The sequence below is a fragment of the Octodon degus genome, unplaced genomic scaffold (genome assembly GCF_000260255.1).
Source record: "Octodon degus isolate 3935 unplaced genomic scaffold, OctDeg1.0 scaffold00205, whole genome shotgun sequence".
NCBI lineage: Eukaryota > Metazoa > Chordata > Mammalia > Rodentia > Octodontidae > Octodon > Octodon degus.
In genome coordinates, this window is record NW_004524781.1 from 290,831 (window position 1) to 298,411 (window position 7,581).

The 7,581-nt window shown below is 46.3% G+C and overlaps 1 protein-coding gene across 4 annotated transcripts in view; it reads left to right on the forward strand.

Annotated features, from left to right (window-relative positions):
• The window catches only part of Fam120b (family with sequence similarity 120B), an 84,201-nt gene that overhangs the window by 46,685 nt on the left and 29,935 nt on the right, over positions 1-7,581 (forward strand). The gene's annotated exons all lie outside the window — the stretch shown is intronic.

The following is a 7,581-nucleotide window of genomic DNA, read 5'->3' on the forward strand; positions in this document are numbered from 1 at the left end:
CTTAGTTCATTTTGTGTTCAACAGACCCTGTGGCTGTGTTACGTGTTGTTGAGCCCAGTAGAGTACCTGCTACCTGCCTCATGCAGCTGGGCCTGCAGGCTGCTTTGGTCCAGTGTGCTCTGGGAATCTTAAGTCCGCTAGTGTTCCTTCTGGGACAAGCCCCCAGGAACTCTGCCAGCTTTCTGTTCTCTGTACAAGGGCATCCTCACCCCTCCAGGGGCTTTGTCTGCTCCCTCCTTCCCAAAGGAAGTCTCCTCAAGCTAGAAACCGGGATTCTTTATGCCAAGAGCTTAGTGAGCTGGGTTCTCAGAGCAGATGCTATTACCATCTCATCACCATTCCTGGGAAGTCTTTGGTCATGTTTTGTTGAAACATTAAAAGGAAAAGAATATGAGTTCAAGCCAAGCCACATTACCACTTAACTAGTGCAATTGTTTAAATATAAGATGGCCAAAATTTGCATTTTTGTTATTTTCCATAAGATAAAATACCAGAAAATATAAAAATGACAGTTTTATCAAATTTATTCAGTATAAGAATTGACTGATTAAAATGACACCTCCCCAAGTGACCCTCGTGATAGTACATATCAAACACTGCCCAAGTAATGCTGTGGGTAGACTGTTCATGATTAAACGAGCCCTATTATGAACTCAAATTTGCTCTGTGAGGACATTTCCGACCTTGTTGGGCTGGTGACTGGAACACAGACAGTACTAAGTGAGCTGGAAGAATGTGGGGACTCTGAAAGAGCAGGGCTGTTTGTTCATTATAGAATGTGGCAGGTGACTTTTGTTCCTGCAAATGTACCACAGGGCCTCAGGTTTTTGCTCATTAGAGTCCTGTGTGTCCTGGATCCTGGTTTCTTGGTGCTGTCTCTGCTGGGACAGTTTGTAACCTGCTGAACCTGAGTGAGCTCATATCAAACGAGTTCACGTGGCTTTTTGAAATTCTTTACTTGCTGAGCTCTCTAATTCATAGATTACATCTCCTCCAGATTCTGATGATCTATAAATCTCAATAAACTGTGCGGTACCCACATTTTGACACCTTAGTGTGATGGAAATTTAAGTTGTAAAGATCCCAGGAGTTATTTGGAAGATCACTTAAATGTGTCAGCTTTACTATTCACATCGAAATTTTTCAGCTGCTCTTGGCTCTTGGGTGCTTTAATGGAGGCCCTGGGGCCCACCCAGCTCTTTATGTGGTTGTTCCCCTTTGCCTGGATCCTCTGTTTTTAACTTGATCTTTTCTGCTAACTCTTTACCCTGGTTGAAAAACTCAGATGTTCCCAAACTTAGGGAAAATATCCTCCTGTAGCAGAGTTCCCCTTTGTCTGCTGCCCTTCATAGTCACAGGGGCAAGCTCTACAGCAGAACAGCATCTTGAAAGTACTCTACTCTATTTCCTCATCACTTCCTTCCCGAGAGAGTCTCCACCCAATTGCAGAGTTGCTGCGGGAAAGACCAGAAATGCCTAGCTTGCCCATGCCGTTGAGTCCCCAGTCTCTAGCCACTGTGTCGGACCACTCTTATGAGCCACTGTTATCTCTTGTCTTTTTTAAGGGACCCTTTTGCCGTGGGGGACTTTCTCAAGGTGCACATGCTGCCCTTCCTGGAGCTGGAGCTTCCTAGTGTGTCCTGGGCTGGCTGCAGGCAAGAGCCTGAGCTCCTGCTCGGAGCTCTTCATAGTCCTTTCCTCTCCCAGACTCTGCCCTGCTGAAAGAAAGGACCGTGCTTTATGCTCTTACATGTTTCTAGGACCCAGCCCCCCGTCACCATTAAATGATGCCTGCTGTTGAAGGTGTAGCAGCTGTTGCTGGCTGAAGTGGGCACACTGGCTGGTCTAGACTCGTGGCTGTGTGATTGTGACTGTGCCCTGTGGAACGATTCCCAGGCATGCCCTTGGAAGAGCTGACTTGGGGCTGTCCTAGGAAAGCCAGAAGAGAGCACCTTCCCTCCTTCCCAAAGTTGTCCACTCCAGTGTGGAAATGCTAAGAGTATGCTTACTCTAGTGGTCAGACCCACAGCTGGGGAAGCCCACGGCCCCTCTGCTTCTGGGCACACAGCTGGAGTGGACTTGGGATTCCTTCCATCAGTTCCAGGTTGGGAAGTGGAGCTAGCGCTGTGTTGTTTATAGCATCCTGTGGTGACATGTCTCTGTCCAGTGGCATCTGTACTGCACCCGTGTCCTGTGGGGCCCCTGCTGACTGCTGCTTTTAGTGTTCTCATCTTTGTGTATGAGAGAAACTTTTCATACTTTGAGGCCTTTTGGATCCCTGAGACCCAAATGTTGTAAGGTGAAGCTGTGTGGACCATAAACTCATAGGTCACCCCGTGGGACAGATCCTTCCTCCAGAGAAATTCAAGTCAAAGAGTTGTTGGCAGAGAGTATTAGAGCAGAGCTGTGTGAGGAGAGAACAAGGGACATGGATCAGGTACAGGCTCCTCCTCCACCTAGAGCCATAGAAGGAAAAACTTATGTTTTAAGCCTTTCAGAATTGTGCAGGCTGGCCAGATACCTCAGTGCATTAAAGTGCCTATGTAGGAAGACGCAGCCTGCCCTGCCCTGCTGGCCCTACCCCCAGGTGTGCTGAGACAGCAGTTGAGACTGGGCATGGTGGTGCGTGCCTATACTCCCAGCGCTTGGGAGGCTGAAAACAGGAAGGATCACTACAAGTTTGACCTGTGTAGTGAGGCCCTATAGACCCTGTACTGAATACATTGAAAAAAAATTGCAGAAGTGCAGCCTTTGTACGCTGAAGTGGGTGATATGTGACCAAATTGGCTTCATGGGGAATGGACTGTGTGCCTGGCAGTGAGGTGGGGCTGTTGGGGAGGAGTCCAGCTGGGGATGCAGATCAGTGGAGTGGAGCCACTTCACAACAGGCCGAGTCCAGACGTAGAAGTAGTCACGGAATTGCACTGCTGAGCATTTGGTTCTGCTGCCTGAAGACTGGCAGGAGGCAGAGGTGGCCTCTGTAGAGACGCCTGTGAGTCTGGGGTCAGGAGGAGTCTTCCTCATTGTCTGTCCCTCTTGCTGCTGAGGAGTTCCGTATGTATGAACTTAGAAGGTGAGGAAGGGTGTGGTTGGGAGGAAGGGCACCCACCAGTCTGGTGCTGTCTCCAAGTGAGCAGGTGCTTTAGGTACTTTTTTCGTGTTGCTGAAACAAAATACCTGACACTCAAAATACGGAAAGGAATACAGAAAGATGCAAACAGTGGTCCTCCCGAAAAGGGCACCCATGATTCTGCTTGCTGCTGTCCATTTTCCTGTGCTTGGCCGTGCTTCTTCAATGTTCCTTTGTAATATTTGCTCCGTCTTAAATTCTTCAACAACTGAATGCTGACTTTTCCAGTGATTTTTCCTAGAAGTCCTTTGGTTGGTTTTGTAGCACAACAACTGATAGCTTCCAACTTTCTTACCAAATTTCATTTGTTTTTTTACCAAATAGCTGCATAACTTGGATTGCACAATGTCAGAGAGCATGTCTTTTTATTCCTCAGTACCCAGAGCCTAATAGCTTGTTAGAGAAAACTCATTACTGAATTTATGCTGCATTACGATACGAACAAATTGACAAACTAGTGAATTTATTTAATTAATTAATTTATTTATTTGCGGAACCAGGGATTGAACTCAGGCCACTACGCTTGCCAGGCAAGTGCTTATTCCACTGAGTCAGCTCCCCGGCCCCTAGTGAATTTATTTTACTAGTGGTTTCTCTGTTCCTTCTAGAATGAGCAAATTGACACCTTCATACAATTGTGATTTAATAAAGTATATTCCCAAACATCTTAAAAAAAAAATAAATACAGAAAGGAAAGGTGTCCAGTGAGTGGAAGTTTCAGTCCATACTTGGCTGGATCTAAGGCAGGGTGGCAGAGGGCAGCAGTTCATGGCAGTGGAAAACAGCAAACAGCAAGAGCAAAAAGGGAGGGGCAGCAGGAGAAGCCTCTGTCCCACCCTGACATTGTATGCGGGCCGCCCACCCCAGGGTGGATGTAGCACTCACACCCATAATCCCAGCATTGGGCCATGTGTCGAGCACTAACTCTACAGGCTGCCCCGTGACTGCATGAGGCTTTGGGGGGACAAGTTTTGGGGACATAAACCATAGCAGCAGGGTCTAAGGGAGCACTCCCTGCCCTGTCAGGTAGAGAAGGTGGTTGGTGAGATCCCAGAGTATAGCGTGTTCCAAGATTCCAAGGGGGCCTCAGCAAGAACAGGTTGGGCTGTGGTGACCCCACCTGAGTATGACACTTGGAGCAGAGAGGAGGACCATGGGAAGAGGCTTCCTCTCTTTACAAGCTGCTGAGAAAGAGACTCTGCCATCTGCTGACTAGTAGGTCATCTGCTGCAGTAAGTATAGTACTCAAGTGGGCAGTGCTTCTGTGGTCATCTTCCTTAGTTCTGTGGGTTCTGGGCCTGGTTTGGATGGGAGTCTGCAGGCCATGTCACCCTGCCCACTGCTGCTCCAGGGGCTGAGGTGGGCTGTCTTCCCTCTGGCTGCCATGTCCTCCTCAGGACTCGGAGGGAAGGGTAAGTAGAGAAGCCACCCAGCCTAGCCCATTTTTAGTAAATCTAAGCACAGAGTTTTCTTTTGAAATGGTAAAGAGACTGTAAAACTCACAAATGGAAATTCAAAATTAGTAGTACACATGCACCCTACGGTGAATTCTGATGCCAGGTTAGGAAGTGTACTGTCCGGGAGTAACTCGAAGCAGAGCGTTGTTTAGAGAGAATAAGGAGAAAAGACTAGAAGGAGCCCTCTTGGTAAAGAAGTGAAAACCACTTCTGAGCGCCAGTAGTCTGCAAAAAGGCAGGAGTCTGTGGCTGTGGCACCGCTGAAGACAGCTGCCCTGCCGTGCAGGTGAACGTGCTGGTTTGGTCACCCCAGTCCTCCCACACCTGGGGCCAAGGGAGCCCTGTGCACCTCAACACCCAGTGGAGGGCTTTCTTCTCTGCAGCCTGGATGCTTCCTCTGGCTCCCCCTGAGAGCAGGGAAGCTTGCACTGTGTGCTGGCCTATCCAAAGCAGTCCCCTCCTCCAAGGGATGAGGCACAGCTGCTCTTCAGCCTCTCTCTCATGTGGGTTGCAGGTCTGGTTCTTTAAAGTTCTCCCCAGGGTTGAACTTGAAGTGCAGGAGCAGAACTGGCTGGCATTACCCTCTTCAGTCCCCTGACCGTGTGCCTGCCACAGCCAGTGGGATGTCTTGAGTAACAGAGGTTGGCGCAGTGGCAAATAGCAGTTCACACCTTACTGCATGCCTTCCCCCTAAAGGTCAGCATCTCTTTTTTCATTCCTTCAGGGTCTTGTTTTCCTTGATCTAAACTTGGTTTCTTCCTGTAGTTAGATTCTTACAGTTCATTCATCACAACTTTGAAGTTTTCCACTTGAGAACATTTCCCACCACCCCAGAGACCCTTCCTTCGTACATTGTGTACTTGGAGCCCTTATTCCATTGTCTCTGTCCTCATCCTGTACTTCCTTACCCTGGCAGCCCTCGTCCACTTTTTGTGTAGATTTCTTTGCTTGGGCTTTTCATGTAAGTGGTATCCCATGACCTGTGGCCTTCTGTGTGTGGCTTCTTTCAGCAGCATCTTTACAAGGTCATCCATGTTGTAGCATGTTAGAGCTTCATTCCTGCTCCCTGGTGTGGGTGGACCGCATCGACTCAGCTGATGGGCGACTGGGCTATTTTCACTTCGCAGCTTTGAGTAATGTGGCCAGGAGCATCTATAGGCGACAGTATGAGAGCCTAATTAGGGAATGCCTTGTGCATGTAGAACGCAGTGTCATGTGGATGTCAGTGACAAAAACCTTCCTGTGTCACTAGTTCTCTTGTGCTTGAAGAATGTGTTGTTACCAGGTTCAGAAGATTAAGAATTGCATATGGAAAGCCCCCTGAATGAAACTGACCACCTTAGGATGCAGAGCAAAGAAAGATAAATGACCTAGGAAAGAGGACTTGGAGAAGGAAAAGCATCTAGTAGCCTCAGTGAGTCAGTGTGGCCAGAGGTCCTGTGGCTAATGATGACTTCACAGGCCAGGATGTAGGAGACAGTGGCCACGGGGAGAGGAAAAGCCTGGGGCCCAGCGAAGTGCAGACAAAAGGGTGTCAGGATGGGAGTGTGGTCAGCGTGGCCACAGGGAGAGTCCAGCTTGTCCTGTTGTCCTCGTGTTAGGGGAGGCGCCCAAAGAAAGAGAGAAGCATGGCACTAAGTAGGTAGTTGGGTCTCTGTTTGTTTGTTTGTATGTTCTGGTATCAGTTTTATTCAGCTGTTTTTTTTTTTCAAGCTCCAAATAATTTTATTTTTTGAAACAGGGTCTGACTATATAGTCCTGGCTGGCCTCAAACTCTTAGCAGTTCTCTTGCCTCAGCTTCCCAAGTGCTAGGATTATAGGAGGGTACCACAACAGGCTCCAAATAATTATTTAAATAAATATGCTAAATCAAGTGTTTTTCAAAAGTTATCAGAGGAGCTTATTGCTAGTATTAAATCTAATCTCTTATCTCCTATTGGTGTAGGGTAATGTTCATCCAAATCTACAGTACAATTTTAAAAAGAATATTAACTCAGGAATAGTAGAAAAGTCAGGCTGAACCCACAGGCACCTGAATATGAAAACGTTTCCATTCTTTCCCCCCAACAATTGCACTGTTTTTTGTTCATGAACTACTATCAGGGGTGACTCTGAATTGTATTCTACAAATCCTCACAGATATGGAAGAGAATTTATTTAGCTGTGCAAAGCTTTAACTTCCCCTTGGTACACAAAGACCCTACTGGTGTTGCATAGCTCGGCTTCATGAGCCAAGTATGTACGTTGACTTTATGAGGTTTTCAGATGATAAGTGGGGGAAAATTAATGGGTTATCAGGATCTGCACACATGATCACACACAAAATAAGAAAAAAGAACAAGACTTTAACATCCCCCAAACATAAATTGAAATTTCTAGTGAAACATTTATTCCTATTTATATTCATGTTGATCTCTTATTTTCCATTTTATACTTTAAAAAATTTTATTTTCTTTTAGGGAAGGGTCTACAGGGTGTTCAGAGTCTCACTACTAGATTGGACTCGTAGTGATCTGCCTGTTTACAGCCTCCTAAGAGCTGGGATTACAGGCACACGCCACCATTCCCTGTCCTTTTTTTTTTCTGAATAAAGGCTACAAATAATATTTTTTAAAAACTGACTCCTAGGATTTCATCCCAGTCATTGGTTACAGACTGATATCTACAGTGAGATATGCTTAAGCCAGTTTAGTCCAGTAACCTCATGAATTAAAAAAAAGTTACAGAATTAAGAATAATGCTGATGTTATTTTACCGATCCTCTTCTAATTTCAGGAAAACTGCTTCTCTAATGCAGTAATTCTACACAGTAAGTTTTTTTCTATTTCAGAACTGAATCAGAAAGAAAAGTGAGGTCATAGGAAATCTACAGCTTCCTAGACACTCTGTGCTTTTCCTAGTTTGTCACTGGTGCTACTTGAAAAGCAAGAGTGAATAGGCTAACACTTCCAAATGCATACTTTAATAAGTAGTAGGTATATAAACAATTAGCTG